Genomic DNA, 19,560 nt, shown 5'->3' on the forward strand with positions numbered 1-19,560 from the left:
AAAGAGGTTTTTGAAAACAGTTTGACACCTTCCAGATTTGCCTTGCCCAGCTGCAACTTCCAAACTGAAATAATTCTTGCCCTGTTTCTAGAGCCACAAAAGCAAAATAAAAAATAAAAAATGAAAACCTCAGCATTGCCATAGCAAGAACTACACATAAACCAATCTTCCTATATGTCAAAAAACATGCAGTAAACCAACCACTTTCCTCACAGGGAAGACAATCATTCAAATAAGAATATGGAAATTCTGGAGGTTTCAGACAAGCTTCCAAAAGCCTGCACACTTATCTGAACTACCCAAGTCTATAGTGGTCCCACAGCCATCAATTTTCCTCTCCACCCCACCCCTGCTCTCATAGTCTATGTGGACTAACTCTCCCCACAGCCCCCTTCAGTAGGAAAAGAACAGTACTGATGACCTGCTACCATCAGATACCTTCTCAACTCCCACACTGGATTGAGAAATTAAGCCAAATTAGCTTCTGCTGGTTCCTCTGCACACGGAGTAGATTCAGTCAATCAGGAATCTTAAAGAATTAACATGTGACTTTATTAGTGGGATAAAACCCAACCAGTGAAGCTTGAAAAATAAATGAAAAGCCACATTGAAATTTTCACTGACAGCCAGCTATTAGAAGAATATTGTGCTCAACTCTGAGCAATCTTTTGTGGATGCAACATACTTAAAATGAATGTTGTGTCCCCCTTTAATGACTAGCCCTTCTAAAGGATAGCAGCTTTCTAGCTAAACAGAATTACTTTAGTTCAAGTAGAAGAGGTCTGTGCACTGATGCTGAAGGTAACAAGTTAAAATACAGTCAATGATCTCTGTGGGGGTTGTGACAAAATTAGCATCCAAGTAATCTGGAACTCTTGAAGACCAGAGATGACATTCCCTTATCAGGATGGGAAGAATAAGTGACAAGCTGGTGAAATGTGTCAATACTCCCTCTAGTGGTTAGTGCATGGAAGATAGCAGCATTCTACCGCTGCCAGCTAAGGGAGTTGCTCGAGCAATAATGATGTGTGCTGAAAATTCCCCACTGGTCCCTGTCACCGTGCCTCAGTGGGTCACAGCTGAGAATATGAGATTCAGGACAAACTACTGAGAACTAGAGCAGACTCACCCCAAGCTGGTGGTTATTGTCATTAGATTATACCAAGCCAATAACAAAAGTAAACATCTGTCTCACTATACTGGTTAACAAGAAGTCAAAAGTGCAGTCCTGTTAGGCATTTCAGCCTTATTTCACCACCCAGACACTAGACTCATGAGTAGTTACTGAAAACCAATTTAATCAAACAAAGGGTTCTTCTGATCTCAAGAGATCAGCCACACAGCCAGGTCAATAACTCAGATCTTACCCAATAATCACACTGCCACCAATCCATTAGAAAGTAAAATCTAAAGGTTTATTAATAAAAGAAAAGAAGAATGTTAAAAATACCTAATAGATCATATACATACAATAGTGGCAATGTTCTTATATCAGGTTTGTAGCAGTGATGTTATAGGCTGCTGGCTTGCAAAGTCTCTGGTAACTTCCAAAAGATTGGGAGGTCCTCAGTCCATGGTCCAGTATGTTCCTTTTGGTTGTAAATTCACAGTCCAGAGAATCAGAGCAGGAAAGAGGCAAAATGGTATCATTCCAGGGGTCTTTTATACCCTTTGTCATGTGCCTGGAAATTTACTAGTTCAAAACACAGCTCACAGCCAGAGTGTGCTGATGGAAAGTTACTGGCACAAGATGGAGTTCAGGGTCACATGAGCATTTCACATATCCTTACATGGTTTGCTGACTAACGGGGGTAACCATTGGCCCCTTGGAGGCTAAGGCATTAGCAGGAAGAGATATCTGGGCAGAATGAGTTTCTGCTACAGCCCACTGTGAGAGCTAGTGTCTTTGATGGGCCATCCACACAAAACTGTCTAGTCTTATCTAGTAGGTGTTTCCCAGGAATACAGCACGCATATAAGGTATCAGTGCATAGCAATATTCATAACTTCAGACATAAAAATGATACATGCATATAAACAGGATAATCTTATTTAGCAAATCATAACTTTTCCATTGACACCTTACATGACATACTTTGTACAAGATTTGTTGCAATTGTCTAACAGTATTTCAATCATACAACATCACAGTCCCATATCACAGAATCATAACCACGTATTGACAAGGCCGATGGACTCACTGGCTGATCCCTTAGGACAGTGCTCTTTATTTCCATCTTTTAGTAAAGGCAGCATTTTAAATCACAGTTATACCTGCAAGAAGACTGAATCCTTTCACTGGATTTTACAGGAGCAAAGTTGTCCTGTGGCCTCATCTCAAGTTTACATCAAAAGTAGTATGTGAGTACTCCCCATGTTTTTCCCAAAATATCATCCTCAACTGGGAAAAGCAGGTTTTAAGAAAAGAGGGTGAATAAGCCATCTAAATTTGGAAGTCTTTGGGGATCAGTGTAACGAGAATGCCATTTCCACTCAGTGCTTGTCCAAGTGGATTAGGCTGTACATTGAGACGTGTTATGGTATATGTTAGCTACTGTGTCAGTACTTCAGGATCTTAAAACTCACTCTACCAGTGCTAAGGCAGCATCACTGGCTTGCATTCTGAAAGTTTCCATCCTAGAAACCTGCAGGTCTGCTACGTGGAGTTCTCGTCGCAGATTTACTCTGCACTACTCTCTTTTCTTAGCATACAGAGTTGATGCTTGGTTTGAGAGAGCAATTCTGCAATCCTTAGTGTGCTGTTCCTGGGCTCTTGGCTTTTGTAGAAGGAATTAAAGTGGTTAGAGCTACACGACCCTTTTATAATCTGAGCTCTGAACAGTCACTATCATGAGAGGGTGTTTCTGGTGTCCTAATGATCACAGCTTTCCAGAAGGTTCCTGTAGTTCTGTAGTGCCAGGGCACATCCCACAAGTGCGTATTGTGACAAAGTTCCTCCACTACCTTGGTGGGTCCTGCGCGTATTGGCAGATTTTCTTGCCTCAGAGATTCAGCATGTGGGTTGCGGAACAGCCCAGATACCTTCCCCTCTGGAAGAACCCACAGTCCAGGTCAATTGGGAGGTTTGGGGGGAACCCAGGCCCACCCTCTACTCCAGGTGAGGCCTTGTGGACTACAGCTGTCTATAGTGCCTCCTGTAACAGCTGCATGACAGCTACAACTCCCTGGGCTACTTTCCCATGGCCTCCTCCAAACACCTTCCTTATTCTCACCACAGGACCTTCCTCCTGGTGTCTGATAACACTTGTACTCCTCAGTCCTCCACAGCATACCCTCCCAGCTCCTCACACTCACACCACAAACTGAAGTGAGGTCCTTTTAAAAACCCAGGTGCCCTGATTAGCCTGCCTTAATTGATTCTAGCAGCTTCTTAATTGGCTCCAGGTGTCCTAATTAGCCTGCCTGCCTTAACTGGTTCTAGCAGGTTCCTGATTACTCTAGTGCAGCCCTTGCTCTGGTCACTCGGGGAACAGAAAACTACTCATCCAGTGACCAGTATATTTGCCCTCTACCAGACTCCTGTACCCCACTGGTCTGGGTCTGTCACAGTATATTCAGAGGAACACTCTTACAAAAGAAGCTACTATAGGAAGTAATTGTTTTATTTCTGTGTGAAATAGATTCATGGACATTAATTTCCACACAAATGAAATCAGAATCATGCCATCTGACACTGAGAAGTGCTTGCATTGCCTAGCAATGGGGAATGTGAGTGGCAGCAACATACGCATAGTTGGGAGCACTCATGATGCATAGCAATGGGCTTCCCAGGAGCAGTGCAAGCAGCGGCATTCATTTCTCTTGCTGGAGAATGCTCCTGGACAGAACCAGGAGCATAATGCAGTAAATCTCATTCCAGGAGCAAGTTAATGATTCATAAAAATCTACAGAATCATAATTTCAATTGTCACACTCTGCTGTGTGGCTGGCTCCCAGCTCCAGGTCCTCCAGTTGGTGACAATGTTGATAATACAGTATATCAGAAATGGGTCCAGTTGGGTATAATTTGAAAGCCCTTTCTCACACAAACACAATAGTACCAAACATGACAAAACTAGATCAATTATGTAGATATACAGTCAAGAAAATGTTTAAAAACCAACATTTTTTAAAGTTATACTTTACCACAGGGATGCATTGCTTACATAAGAAATAAAATAAAAAATCCCACAACATTGATCTTTGGTAATCCTAGGGAAGTTACCCTCGACTTGTAGGATTGAAAACATTTATTCATCAAAGTCATCATCAGTGTCATCTCCTTCTAGGACACCATTGTTAGACATGTTGTCACGCTGATCCTCATCTGTGCCACACTGGCACAGCTTCGTACTAGGCAGGCCAAACATTTGCAGGATGGTCTTTGTATATGAGCATTTGATTAGCGGAAGGATTGAGTCAGGAGTGCCTGGTATTTCACACATAACTGCTGTGATCAGTCCATCCTCCAAGAGCCACCCAGGCCCAGTAGGGAAGGCTAGTTTTGGATCTGCTCAGTCATCCCAGAGCCATTCCATTGCTTGATAATTTGCCCTTTTCATAGCAGGTATTTTTCTCCGTTAGTCTGCTTTCTGGAAAATATTCACCAATGTAGCTCTGCAAGTGTCATAATGTTGGTCTCCAAAGGGTAAACTCGGCATATGGACATCTACAGTGCATTTATGACCACAGTGACTGCCTCAGACATTCTGAGCACCTTCAGGGCAAGGACAGTCTTTGGAGGCTGAATAAAATGCCTTCAAGTAAGATAATTTAGTCTTTTTAGCCAGCCTTTCCATGGTGTCATGTCCTGGAAAGGCATGGAAACCTGGCAATGTACTGGCTCTTAATGGTCCGAGTGATAGGAATACATGTCTGAGGGATATACAGCAATTCTGTTTCCCAGCAGCTGGTACAGAAACAGAATCTTGAGCAAGTCTTGGATAGCATCTCATAGTGATCACTAGAACATCTGTGTCTTGTGCAAAAATCTGGAGCTTAGTAGCACCAATCTCTGTGGCTTTGATAACTGTAACAAGGTTGAGACTCACTGGCATGGCACCTCCTTCTGGTCATCTTGGGAATTAGCTCAACTCCAGCTCTGGGTGCTTCCTTCTGGCCAGTGTCTCACCTGCCTTAGGCCCCGTGTCCCTCCTGGACCCCGGTGCCCCTTTTTTTCAGGGTTCTGCCCCCAGCAGACCCCCCTTGCTCTGGGTTTCCCCTCCCAGGAAAACCCCCCACCCTCTAAACCCACCTTGCCTCAGTGGCTACTGCCAGTCGTCATCTATCCCCCGCTCACTGGGGCAGACTGCAGTCTGTAATGGCCACTCATCATTGGCAAGGGGTTAGGACCAGCTGCCTCTGCCTAACCCTGGGCTGCACCTCTGTAGCCCCAGTACCTTTGTAGACCTTCACCAAGGCCTGAAGCCTGGGGGTTTATCAGGTTGGAGCTCCCCAGCTCCTTTTGCCCTTCCCCAGCACTGGTCCACTTCAGGTACCCTGCTCCCAGGCAGCTAGCCCTACCCACTCCAGAACTAGAGTGAGACTTTCCTGTCTTCTGGCCCCACAGCCCTTTTATCCGGGCCAGCTATGGCCTGATTAAGCCAGCCACACCTGGGGCCAACTACCTCGCCAGCCTCCCTCAGCTGCTCTCACTCCTTTTATCCCAGCCACAGCCCTCTCCAGGGCTGCTTTTAACTCCTGTTCTGCTGGAGAGGGGCAGCCGCCCCACTACAATGACATCTTGCATGCCAGCATCCTCATAGGAATGACAAAGAAACTCCACTGAACAGTGTGAGGCAGCAGCTTCATAATGCCATGCAACAATGAAATTCTTTGAGCAATTCTCATGCTGGAGCATTTTTCCTGAAAGGTATGCAGTTAACTCTTCCTTCATACAAATACGAGGCATTAGCTTCTTCATTGTGACATTGGAGATGTTTGTGGGGTCAATGGAGAGGTGCAGCACAATAGACTCTCTTCTTTCTGGAAATGCTTTTAGTGGATTCCTTTGCATACATATCAAACATAAGGTGGATTTCATCATAGGTCCAGTATTTTCTCTGTAGCCTCATAATGAAGTGTTCAGGCAAATCTTGTCAAGTGTTAACAGTTTCTGGTTTGTCGAGATCTTGTACCTCAGCCATACCATGTATGATTGCTATGCTGGCATAAGATACCAGTCATGTTGTCAGTAGGTGTGGGTTTAGGAAGACCATGCAAGATGTGCATTAGTTTGCTTTTTGTCTGGCACTTATACCTTGTTCTATCTCATTCGAACATCAATTTTGGTGCCGCAAAGAACTCATAGTTTCCTAAAATCTCATGTAGTTCAACAACATGCTGAGATCTGGACATGACCAGGAGCTGATAAAACAATGACCTATCTGTGGTTAGCTCTGTAATAGTCCCTGCCACCTTCACTCTTTGCATTCGAGCACAGCTTTGGTCTATTCTTCTGGATTGGAGCCCATAGATTGACAGAGACTTGGATATGTCTTTGGGTTCTGAAGGTTTCATACATGGTCATGACCCAACATATCCATTTGACTGACATCACTGAAGACTGCTTTTGTCATGATATTAACGAGCTCCAGTCCATCATATACAAATGGGTTGCTAATAGGAGTAAACTCATTCTGTAGCTTTAAAATTGCCCCTTCTTGGCCTTTAACAGCACCTAATGGGTCTAGATGGTGCTTGATTACTTTTGGGGAAGTCAACCCAGCCATGCTTAATGTTTTGTTCAAAAGTTTGATGTAGTTCTAGGGTTGACATCCCTCGGCCCGCGCTGCTTCCCGCAGCCCCCATTATCCTGGAACGGTGAACTGTTGCCAGTGGGAGCTGGGATCAGCCGAACCTGCGGACGCTGCAGGTAAACAAACTGTCCCAGCCTGCCAGCAGATTTCTCTGATGGGCTGCGTGCCAAAGGTTGCTGATCCCTGGTCTCGGTGCAGGGGATTGGATCTTCTTCTTAGCGTATGCACAATGTGCTTCGGGTGGCTTGTGAGCAGGATTCATCACCAAATTTGGTCAGCTGGTTGAATCATTAGCTTCCCCGGCTTGAATAGGGTACTGACAGGGAGTGCGACATGAATGCTGATCCATGGAGGGGACAAGATTAAATGATTTACCAAGGTTCCTTCCAGCCCTAGATTTCTATGATCCCGAACTATTTCTATTTCTTGGGCTAGCATGAGCACTCGTGCGTGTCTGCTCCTAGGAAAGCTCACACTGGCTGGTAGCTGGTGGTCATGTGCTTGTGCTGTCCCTGGGAATCCCATCGACCAGCCCCTGTTGGGAAGTTGTGAAAATACATTTAATTCTCTTTATTTTCCTGCCCTTTTCAAATACATGAAAATTGCAAGAATTAACTGAGAGAAATTATTTCTGTTTTACATTCTACGAAGTGGAGGTGAGCTACCTTAGCAGGGTTCCTGTTTCTGCAGGCTGCTCAGTCCTTAGCATGCAGAGGCTATTCTCATAGATAACACTGGCCAATTCCTGCAGGTTTGCTTGGATGGCTGGGTTCTGTAAAACCCCAGTGGGTTCCCTACATACCACGCTAACCTTTTAGACATTACTATATCCCTCCCTCTTAGGGTATGTCTACACTACCAAATTAAGGCACCTTAAGTTAGGTTGACTTACAGCCACTACAGTAATTAAATCGGCGGTTCATGTCCACACTGACCACTGGAACCCCACCGCCCGGGCTGACCACTGGAGCACTGCTGCCAGCCCATGGTGGCGAGGCTGTGACAGTTAGCCTGGGGTGGTGGGGCTCCGGCGGTCAGACCCGGGGCGGTGGGGTTGACAGCTTGGGCTGTCAAAGGTAGCAACAGGTGATGTAAGCAATGTAGTGTCTACACAGCCACTGCATCAACCTAACTACATCTACTTAAGTGCTACGTATCTCACGGAGGTGGAGTTGTTAGGTGGGTGTAGTGGGCGACTTACATCGGTGGGAGCAACATTGTATGTCGACGCTTACTGAGTTAGGTTGATATAAACTGCCTTACGTCAACCTAACTCTGTAGTGTAGACCAAGCCTTAGGGCATCCTCAGCTGCAGCAGGAGTGTTTTCTCTGGTCCTGTTGTCTGTAGGGAAGGGCAGGTGCCTTCTATCTTCCTAGGCCACCTTTTGAAGGCTTAGAGGACAGTGGCCCTATATGTTGGTATAGTGCGGGAGTGAGACCCCAGGATGCAGCAGGTGGGTCAGCCCCCTGCCCCCTTCCCCAAGGTCCAAGAATGAAATTACTGTTGGAGATCTTGGCTCCTGGGAATGGTGAGGCACAATGCTGTCCACAGGCCAGCTCTGTGGAAGATTATGGGCTGTACTGGTAGTTTGGGAAATTGGCTAGCATGCTTGATACCCACAGCAAAAATTCAGATTCACTTGTGATCTTACTCCTAAATTTCAGCAATGCTACCTATGCTGGGCTCCTCAACCCTCTTTTCAGCCTTTCCTACTAGATCAATGCTATGCATCATGCTCAATTTCTGTTTTGTTTCACTACTCACATCTCTTCCCTCTTTTTTCTTCACCTCACAGCTCAGCTTCCAATCCAAGAGCAGTGCTTTAAAATTCTCACTCAGACATTTAAAGCCCTATCCCTAACTGACCTTTCCTACCTTTTTTTCTTTATCTACCCACTCTACTTTCTGTTCATGTCCTTTGATCATCATCTCACAATCTTCTGAATGTGACGTATTCTTTTACTAGTGTTTCTAAATATTGTCTCTATTCTCTTCTAGTTCTAGTCCTTTGGAACTCTCTTCCATTCCATCTTTTATTTTCCTGACTCTTCATTTTGAAACTGCTCTCAAAACCACTGTCTTTTCCTTCTTTTAATGCTACTTCTTCTAATGAGATGATGTCACTTCACTTCCTCATGGCATCTCTCAATATTCTGTAGTTCTTGGAAACACCCCGTAAATTAGTGTTTGCTATCTATGCTTTTATTGCTGTATCTTTTGTCACCTTTCTCCACAGCTTTGGACCAAAGATACTTTAAACTCTGATCCTGCAAAGAGTTATGTCCATGCTTAATTTTACATACTGTGAGTAGTCCACTGAAGTCAATAGGACTATTCAGCACATAAATATAAGCATGGGTGTTAGTCTTTGTGGGATTGGGGTCATAACATTTAACAATTCCTGAACCCACTGGATTTCTGGTGAGGTTGGACTTCAGCACAGCACTAATATAAATGTTGTGGAGTGTAAAACAAGTTGTAATTGTTCTGAGACCAGGTCTTGCAATCTAAAATAGTTCTGTGCAATCTCCCTTCTAGCTGGTCAATAGTTTTTTTTCTGCCATGTGACTAAAACAGGCCTCAGTAGAGTAACTGAAGGTGCAGCCCATTTATTGCCAAAAGACACTGTATATGTAATGTTGACTGAATGCTCCATTTGGGGAATATATTCTTGCTCTTTTGTTACCTTTCAAGCTTTTCAGTTGGACTGTAGGAAAAATAAACCTTCTGGAAAACAATAAAACCAAAATGGAATGAAAATTAAAAATGTTTAATATAGTCCAGGGGCACCAGGAGGTTCACACAAAAGCATTTTGAACAGAAACAAAATTTCAGAATGAATGTAGGGAATAGAAACCCCCAGTATCCCACAATACCTGTAGTGACCATTCTGCTCACTGTTTTGAACTCAGCAGCCCTGCAGGCATGCGCCCCTCCCCTTTCAAAGCTCCTTTCTGACAGCTAAGCCTGCTGCTCTGCTCCGGGCAACAAAGAGCAAATCATTAACATGGAATGTTCCTTTTCTCTCCCACACTACAAACACAGAGGCAGGCAGGGGTGGATGTGTGTGTGTGTGAGAGAGAGAGAGAGAGAGAGACAGACACACACACACACACACACACACACACACACACACACAGACAGATAGACTGACTACTGAGCAGTGTTCCCTCTAATTTTTCCCACACGTGTAGAAATAATTTTATGTGACACATCACCTCCATATTGGTGCACATAAAACAAAATTCATGTGGCGGGGGTGGGCCGAGGGGTTTGCAGTGTGGGAGGGGGCTCAGGGTTGGGGCAGAGGGTTGGGGTGCAGAGGGGTGATGGCTCCAGCTGGGGATGCAGGCTCTAGGGTGGGGCCAAGGATGAGGGGCTCAGGACTGAAGCAGAGGGTTGGGGTGAAAGAGGGGGTGAGGGCTCCAGCTGGTGGTGCGGGCTCTAGGGTGGGGCTGGGGATGAGGGCTTTGGGGTGCATGAGGGGGATGGAGGAGGAGGTTGGGGGGTAGGGGGTTAAGGACTCCAGCTGGAGGTGCAGGCTGGGGTGAGGGGATTGGGGTCCAGGCTGCCCCGGGGCTCGGTGGGGAGAGAGGACTCTCCCTAGCTCTCTCTCCCCGCAGCAGCACCTGGTCTGGGGGGGAGGTGGGAGAGGCGCCTCTCCCCATCATGGCACCTCCAGGGCTGAGGTACCTTTTTCCCATCTGGCAGGTCGGAGGGGCTGGGCTGAGAGAACCGAGCTTAATAGGCTGCTGCGCGGCTACGCAGCTTAGAGGGAACTTAGCTGCTGAGCTGTGCACTGGTTGCTTTCGGCAGCTGGCTCAATTTACGAGACAGCATGCCGACATATTCACTCTCCCCCAAAACACACTCTGTCTCTCCTCCCTCCACACGCTCCTTGTCACACACTCTTCCCTCCTCCCCCCACCCACTTCAGTTGAAAAGCAGCTGGCAATCTAGTAGGATGCCCATGGAATAATGGGATTGAGAAAACTGCATAATGTGACACTGTACTTGCCCCATGAGGCACTGCAAACCCTTCCCAAAGCTGCTCTGTTCTCTATGTCACTGCAAGAGCTGCTAATGTGTGTAACCCTTCTGCCAGTCAGAGCTGGCAGCAACAAAGGCCAGGCTCAGTATCTAGAGGTTCCTTTTCAACAAGATATCACAAAACTGGCTTGAGCCCCCACCCATTGACCTGGGACAATCACATACCATCCCTGGGCGCCACCAGGAGGCAATACTTCCCCTCTCGCAAGCCCGGAGTCTGAGTGTAGCAAAGAAACTTTTAATAAAAGGAGGGAAGTAACCTGGTGTTAATTCGGGAAAATGCCGCAAATAGGGTTCATAAACATAAACCATGAGCAAAAGCCCATCCCTCTCCCCGCCCCTCCCTCCCCGAGTAATTGGACAGTGTCCTTTTCCCTTAGGTTCTTAAGTCCAGGAACCAAAAGTCCCTTTAACGTGTCCATCCCTTCTCTGCACCCCACTCACACTTGTCCTGGTCAGTGCAGGCCCAGAGTTCAGAGGTATATCTGGAGAGGTCACCTCCCACCCTGGGTGGAGAGAGGGGTAAGAAGGCACCATGCTTGTTCTGCTGTCCAGGCACTCACTCGCCGTTCCTCTCTACCAGCCACCCTGCCAGCCACTCGCCTCTTCGCCGGCTGTCACACTGGCTGCTCGCTGATCTGCCAGCCACTCACTGGTCTGTGGGGCGTCCTGCCATCCACCAGGATGTCTTCAGGCCCCACCATTTAACACAGCTCTCAGTGATTTCAGCTGTTAATAAGGGACCCTCACTGCTGGTTCACACTGTCCCAGACCATCAGAGACACTGTCCCAAAGCAGGTCTAATACTTAGACATAGTGTGATGCATGACCAGAAAGGGTTAAACATCCTGCAGGATGAATGAAATTGAATCAAATTCAACCCTTACAGGCATATGGGGAGATAATATTTGTGTCTTTGTGTAGTTAAATATATATGGGTAGTGGTCAACAATGTAATCAACAATCCCTGTCTATGCTGTATTCCAGGGGTCTCAAACTCAAATGACCACGAGGGCCACATTACTGACACCTCCCCCCCGCCACCCTCGGCCCCGCCCCCACTCTACCCCTTCCATGAGGCCCCGCCCCTGCCCCGCCTCTTCCCACCCCTTCCCTGCCCTCATTCCAACCCCTTCCCCAAAATCCCCACCCCAACTCTGCCCCCTCCCTGCCCCCAGGGGGTGCAGGAGGGGTGTGGGGTGTGGCAGGGGCTCAGGGCAGGGAGTTGGGGTGTGGGGTGCAGGAGGGGTGCATGGTACAGCAGGGGGTCAGGGTGCAGGGTGCGGCAGGGGGCTCAGGGCAGGGGGTTGGGGTGCAAGAGGAGTGCGGGGTGCGACAGGGGGCTCAGGGCAGTGGGTTGGGATGCAGGAGGGGTGTGGGGTGAGGCAGGAGGTTCAGGGCAGGGGGTCGAGGTGCAGGGTGCGGCATGGGGCTCAGGGCAGTGGGTTGGGATGCAGGAGGGATGCAGGGTGAGACAGGGGGTTCAGGGCAGGGGGTTCGGCTGCAGGAGGAGTTCGGGGGAGCTGCAAGGGGCTGCCGCCGAACTGCCGCCACCGCGGAAACGCGTGTGCCGCCCTAACGGCACACGGACTGCCCCCGCTGTCTGCAGCGGCACTTCGGCGCGCTGCTTGGGGTGGCAAAAACAGTAGAGCCAGCCCTTTACCTGTCACAACTATGTCTGTAACAAACAGACACACAAAAATTTTACCCGAGGAGCAGAGCGTTCAAGAAATCCCAATCACAACCCAGTTCCTGTTTCTTTGCTCCCTTTCCCCCCTAACCCCCAGTCATCTCCCCTTCCAGCCAATACACCTGAACCCTAGCCCTCAGAGCCCAGGGATCCAGAGGGAGAAAACAGCCTGATGCTGGGTCCTGGCCTTGTATGGAGTTTCCTGCATGCCATTGCCTCCTTCCCTCAGGGTGTGTGGGGAAGGGCAGCTGCAGGGGACCCTCTAGCTCCCTCCCCTGCCTCCCCGCCCCATCCCCAGCATTGTCTTCTATATGCGAGCTGGACTCTGCTGGGTCCAGCAGCCCCTAATGGTGGCCAGGAGCACTGCAGCCTATATCTGTGGGGGAAAGGAAATTCTGCACACACATTAATTTTTGCAAAATTATGCATCGTACAGTGGTGCAGAATTCCCCCACGAGTAAAAACTCCCATAGACCCAGCAGCCCATCTGATGAGCTGTAAGGGAAAGACCAAGGTTTACCAGGGGAAACGGGAGGATGGAGGTGTCCATGGAATGTGTGAGATCCCCATTGGTGAACTGGTCCCAGGAGCAGGCCGTAAGGGGGTCAGTCTAACTCAGTCTTCAACTCCACTGTCATTTGGGAGAACCCCCAAATTCTGCTCTCTCTGGGCCCTTCTCAGTCCTAGCTCCAGCCCTGGGCAGAGCTCAAGAGTGGAGCTGACTGACTTCCTGGCCTGCGCTCCTGTACAGGCGGTGATTGGTCTAACTGGGAGCAGCTTGTAGCATGCGCCCTGCTGAGAAATTATATAATATACCACTACTCAGAATTACGTACTCTCATGCTGGTAGGCTGGGCTATACACTTCAGAGCACAGTAGAGGCCCTTCCCTGCTGGGACGTGCAGGCTGGATTGATAATGAACTGCCTCAGATTCCAGCGGGCTTCTGGGTGAGGGGGAGGGGTTCCATTTTATACCTCTCTCTTCCAGGGCAATGTTGCAATGAAATTTGTTAATCTGCAGTGGGCAGGGAGACTGCAGTGACTGAGCTGCAGGACTCAGGCAGCGTAGGCGGGGAAGCGGCACTCTGAAGTTTTGCCTAGGGCAGCAGATTGTCTTGAGCAGTCTCTGCTGAACAAGCTAGTTCAAAAAGGTTGCAGGGCCATAAGCAATACTTTGGGACATATTCTCTGCCCTAGTCAGCTCCCTTTATGTCACTCAGGTGGCCAAAGGCAGGGAACTCCTTCAGCAAGTCGCCTGTGTGGGGGAGGGAGGGGAGTCCTCAATAGGCAAGGAGGTTTTTGATAAAGATTGTGTGAAGCAGACAGGCATGCATATAAATCGAACCCCCCCCCCCCAATTGCTATTTTTAGGAGGAAAAGGCTTTTTACTCTGACAGCGTTAAACTGTAACCTTTCAACAGGTTTTTTGGGTGTCAACAATACTGTTCAAAGATGATGTGCTGAGTACTAGAAAATAAAGGGGAAATGATAAGTGTCTGCCTGTAGAGCAGGAATATGGCCGAGACTGTATGATTGGTGTTTTCCTATGCCTTCAGTGCCGACTTTTTGGTAGCTCTGCATTTTTCAAATGATTGTTGAGTCAGCACTTTTTAGGCTGGTTGAAATTATACCTGTGAACTGACCCATAACTTCAAATGTCTCAAAAGACCTACCATCCTGCTGACTGACTCACTGGGTATATTTTTGGATCCAGGGGCTTTCCAAGCCTGAAGCTTGGAAAGCTAGGGATGTTCTTTGTTTGCATAAAGATGATGTACCTGGACCCTCGTTTGGTGATGCCAATGATTTCAGAAGACAAGTGCTCCATTCTGATTCACTCCAAAGCTCCCTGAGAAAGTTCCAAGGGGAAGAACCAGCCAGGACACCATCTTCAAAGACTGAATGAAAAGAAGAGAAATTGCAGCTGGTTTGTTTGCCTGCAAAAGCTGCTGACATGGCTGCTGGTCAGGGGCAGCTCCAGGCACCAGCGCAGCAAGCACGTGCCTGGGGTGGCAAGCCGTGGGGGGCGGCGTGCCGGTTGCTGTGAGGGCGGCAGTCAGGCAGCCTTCGGCGGCATGCCTGTGGGAGGTCCACCGGTCCCGCGGCTTCGATGGCAATTCGACAGCGGGCACTAGGGTGACCAGATGACAAAAATGAAATATCGGGACGTGGGGGGGGGTGGGGTGCGGAGCAAAAAAAAAAAAAAAAGCTGGAGTGCCCCTCTCCCCCGCCGCCGCCAGGCAGCAGTGGCACAGCCCCGTCTCCACCCAACTCTTGGCTTCGACCCCCGATACACCCCTGGCTCCCCCATCCCCTTGCTCCCAGGCCCAGCCTGGGCTCTGAGCTGTGCAGCTGAGCCGTGCTCCGGGCCCCTCCCGCAGCTCCCGGCCCAGCCGCTCCCGGGCTCCATTGCCCCGGCCCCGCAGCAGAGACTGCTCCGCTCCACCACACCTGGGATACTCGCCCCCGCAGCCCCGGGCAGCCCCTCTCTGGCCGCGGGGAGCTCGGGGACCCACCCAGGCCAGGGGTGAACCAGGCAGCCAGGCCCGGCCCCTCCCGGCAGGAGTGTGTCTGCCCCACGCGTGTCTCCGCCCACCCGGGCCCTGCCCACTCCGCGCTGCCCCCAAACCCACTGCGCTGCCCCAGGGACTGCAGGGCTGGAGCAGCCTCTGTGCTGCGCTCCCGGCCCTGGCCATGGCCCGTGTGCAAACCTGGGAGGGAGGAGGAATGCCGCATGCTTGGGGAAGAGGCAGGGCCAGGGCGGGGATTTGGGGAGGGATCCAATGGGGCAGTGAGGGGGTGTGGTTGGGGGCGGGCCCAGGGTGGGGATTTGGGGAGGGATCCAATGAAGGGAGAGGGGGGGAGTCGGGGTGGGGGGGCGAGAGCCCCTCCGGGCTCCGCCTGTGCGCTGGAGCGGAGGGCAAAATTGCTTGTTTGTCCAGTGTCCCGACCAAACATCAGTCGGGACACGGGACAAACAAGCAAATATCGGGACGTCTGGTCACTCTACGGGGCATGCCGAAGGCACGGGACCGACAGATCACCTGCAGACACGCCGCGTGACCCACGGACCGCCCGCAGGTGTGCCGCCGAAGGCCGCCTGACTGCCGTGCTTGGGGTGGCAAAAAACATAGAGCTGCCCCTGCAGCTGGTGCAGTAATTGGTTGCTGGTCTCTGGCTAGGCAATGGCACCATGCCTGCCAAAGAGGCCTGTGCTTCCTCCACTCTCCTGACTGGCCACTGCAGGGTACGAGCCCAGCAACATACAAAAATCTAGATTCGACACCTCCAAATAATCTCTAGCCAGCTGGCAAATCTGTCAGTGAGGAACCTCAGGGCCAACAAGACCATTGACTGATCTTTTCACCCACGTACCAGCTTTCTGAAGCTGACTGAAGCCACAAGAGAGTTGCAACAATCATCCTGCACAAGTATCAACATTTTGGTTTTGTATTCTAATCTTTATTAGTGGCAGGACATCTCTAGCTCAGCATTTTTGCACTTGTTTTTAACGCCAGCAGGTGAGCATGTGTGAGCACGCACAGGAGGGCGTGGGGCCAGATACTTGAGAATGGCACCGCTGCGGTAGTTTCTCACCTACCTAAAATAGCCCTAGTTAAACAGCCTGCTGGCCAATAGACCTTACACACATTTCATGGTTTAGGAGTTGTATGTTTAATCTGGGAAATCATGTTATTTTCACCTACATTTGACATTTTAATAGTAAATGTAAATTATCTTGCATTGTATTGGAATGTTTCATTGTAACTCTCTGATGATTAGGTTGGTGTGAAGAAAGGAGATTGGCTAATACGTAACCACCAATCATTTGGGCAAGCTGCCTTAATTGGCACCAGAGCTGTAGTCTCCACATTGGTTTCAACTCGGGAGTGATTTGATGCTCGCTATAGCAGCTATTTGGCAATCAGCATTGAGAGTGATAATGCCCTGTTACTGTTAAGGGCTAATAGCTAAACAAGACTGCTGCCTTCCCTAATTATTACATGGAGCTTATAAGGAACTATTGGTTTATTGATGGGATTTAGTCACCTCAATAATTACATTAATTTGGGGATGCCATAATACTGCACTTACTTCTAATTTGATTTGTTTATACATATTTTATCCTTTTGCCTAGTTATTTAGTCGAGTTAATAAACAAGAGGTTCACACACTCTGTCGCTCATGGAGGCCAAGCGCTGTGCGTTGTCCAACTGTTACAGTGCACATGGCTTTTCAGGTTTAAGGCCTGTCTGAGAAGGTATCCAGCATGGAGAGTCACAGCTTGGCTGGCCCCAGAAACTGAGCCTGTAGCTGAGGTTAGAAGAGCTGGTACAGTAATGATATCCCCATTTTAGCAGAAAGGGCAAAATCTGCCCCCGCTAACAGACTGCAAAGACACAATAGACACTCGTCAGGAGCCCACTGAAACTTACCACTCCTGGTTGGTTGAAGAGAAGTCAGGCAGGGACAGGAATGCTCCAAGGAGAGCTGCAGGAGAGTAAGATTAATTGGGATGATGATGTGAAAGTGTTGTGACAGAAAAACACTATGTCAATAGTTCAGCTTGTGTTATGCTGGAAGATGTTAATGGCAGCCATCAGTCTCAGCCCTGGTCAAAGCTGACAGGTGTGCTCCTCTCCTGCCATACCAGAATCCCCAATTCACTCCTACCCCCTCCATGCTGGGGGCTCTGCGTGACCCTCCATTTCCCTTCCCCTCCTATCAGGGTGATTGCATCAGATCCAGACAGGCAGAACATTGGGGATTTCAGAACAGCGATGATCTCACATGCCATACATGCTGCTACAGTACACACAGGTAGACACAACAAGTTGAGCTAAGGACACAGTGGCTGTAAATTACTCATGATTTCCTTTTTTTCACAGCAGCATTTTTTTATTCAGGATACTGTGTAATTTTATGATCTTGACTCATCTTCCATTTGTAGTAGCCTTCTGACTCGTTTATTCATCCCTGAGCCCCAGGTAACTCAGAAAGGCATTGCTATCCCTTCCTTATTACCATTTCACTGAAGTCTTTGTCTCAAGGCCCAGCTTCCTAACCAGTCACAACAATGCTCACCTCTCCCCACCCCTTTTGAGCAGCAAGTGAGTACTTTTGCTCATTTCTTCTGGAAGAAGAGTTAAAACCAGCCCGATCTGTCCATATTGCAGACCCAGGAGGTATGTTTAACACAAACAGTTTCCGAGACTTTACCATTCTAAACTTTTATTCGCCATCAGAAATTACATACACTGATTCATCTGAATCTTTAAAAGAATTCACCCATTTAACTTTGGTTTATCGTTTAATGAAACCGTCTTAAGATCTGTCCTTTTCATTGGCGTTATCGTAGCAGTAATAGATAATAATTTATCAGGGGAAAATTGGACCTCAGTGCCCCCCACTCCTGCCAGTTTTATTTTCCCTGTGCAAGGGGGTGAACTAGTACAGAACTTAGCTATAATGGATGTGCTTCTCTTGCCATACCAGTTTTATGCCAGAGTAAACGCCATTTACTTCCTTGGATTTGCTCCTGATTTACTCTGGTACAATGGAGAAGACATTTACTCAGCCACAGTAGGAGGGAGTGAGGAGAGCCCGGTAGCTGCTTAGATTTTTTATCTGCTTTCTGAAGTGGCCTTAAATATGAACAATGATGCTTTTCCCATGATGAGTTATTTTCTGTTACTGCAACAGAAACTGAAGTGGGCCTGAGGGAAGAAATGAATCATTACGAGGGTTTTGAACAAGGAGACACCGGAAGCCTGATTCATTGGATTTAGGAGGGCCTTGAGTTACAAACTTCAGATCCAGATTCCAATTGCAACACACACCTGTGTTTATGGTTATTCAGAGCTGGGGTTTTAACAAGAGGGGTCTGACTGCGACACCCATGGAGCTGAGAGGGTTTGAGGTTTGGGGGTTTGGGTCAGTCTCCAATTTCATTACAGTGTATTTAAAGCAAAAAAAAAAAAAAAAAAAAAAAATCAATACCTCCCCAACCCAGACACGATAGGTACTGGAACTATGGGTACGGCTTGAAGTGGTTTCCATTATATACAAGGTTTATAGTTTGGTTCAATGGCTCTCAGTACCCCCACTATACAAATTATTCCAGCACCCCTGCCGGACACTTTAGATGCGAATGTTTTAGGTGTATTATATCACCCTAGTTATGTGCATGTACATCACACAAATAAGAAAGAGGAGGGGAGGCTGGAGAGCAACAAGGAAACAGCTGTCTTGCTTATGAAAAGATTTGCCAAGCTCATGTAGTTAGATTTAATAGCTGGGTGTTCCAGGCCCTTGAGAACAATGTAATTTGTGTCATTACTGGTACAAAGGCTGGCTCTATGGTTAAGGCTTCATTTGAGTTGTCTAAAATGTTAACAAAGGGGGAAGTGAAAACAAACATGGATGTTGTAACAAAAAAGGGGATGAGGATTCTGCGGGTGCTGCCAGTTACACTTTTCCCCATGGAATGAAAGTTCTGACAGTTGCAAAATTCATGTACCAAAATGACTGGTTTTGTCTATTCAGACAGGCCAAATCAAACACAGGTGGCTGGAATTAGAGGTAAAAGAACTAGAATTAGATTTTTGTTTTTAAATACAAATTATCATAACATTGGCTAATTTGTCCAATCATGCCTGAACATCAGAAGTTCTAATGTATTTTTATTTTTGATTCAAAGTTAATTAACTATTCTTGAAAGGTGCTAAACAAGCCATTTAAACACTCTAGTCAGTGGCCTCTCCATAAAGCTTTTTACTTAACTTGTAGATGGGGGGGTCAGAGCCTGTGTGGTAAACCTTGTTCTGTTCATTATCAATAAATTCAGTACACCAGTTCTGCGGGACTCCTTATTTGGGCAATAACTCAACCTTCATCGGTTTCAGACAGAAGCCTAATGCAATGCACCGATGGATGCATGAATGCCATTGCATCCCTTTTTAATGTCACATGGTGAGTGTGTTTTTAATGTAGCATTTATTTTAGATTTAAAAGAGGAAGATGGTGGGGGAGTTAAAAAAACAAATTTCAGTTCTCAAAA

At 47.9% G+C, this 19,560-nt stretch overlaps 2 long non-coding RNA genes across 2 annotated transcripts in view; one reads left to right on the plus strand and one right to left on the minus strand.

Moving 5' to 3' along the window:
* Positions 1 to 19,560, plus strand: part of LOC122172509 (uncharacterized) — a 37,430-nt gene that overhangs the window by 5,729 nt on the left and 12,141 nt on the right. The gene's annotated exons all lie outside the window — the stretch shown is intronic.
* Positions 1,394 to 17,221, minus strand: LOC101948011 (uncharacterized). The gene is made up of 3 exons (XR_006172886.2): positions 16,937 to 17,221; positions 14,279 to 14,398; positions 1,394 to 7,293 (listed from the first exon to the last, which is right to left on the minus strand). It is a non-coding gene; the product is annotated as an uncharacterized LOC101948011 (long non-coding RNA).

Source organism: Chrysemys picta, chromosome 1 (genome assembly GCF_011386835.1).
Source record: "Chrysemys picta bellii isolate R12L10 chromosome 1, ASM1138683v2, whole genome shotgun sequence".
Classification (NCBI taxonomy): domain Eukaryota; kingdom Metazoa; phylum Chordata; order Testudines; family Emydidae; genus Chrysemys; species Chrysemys picta.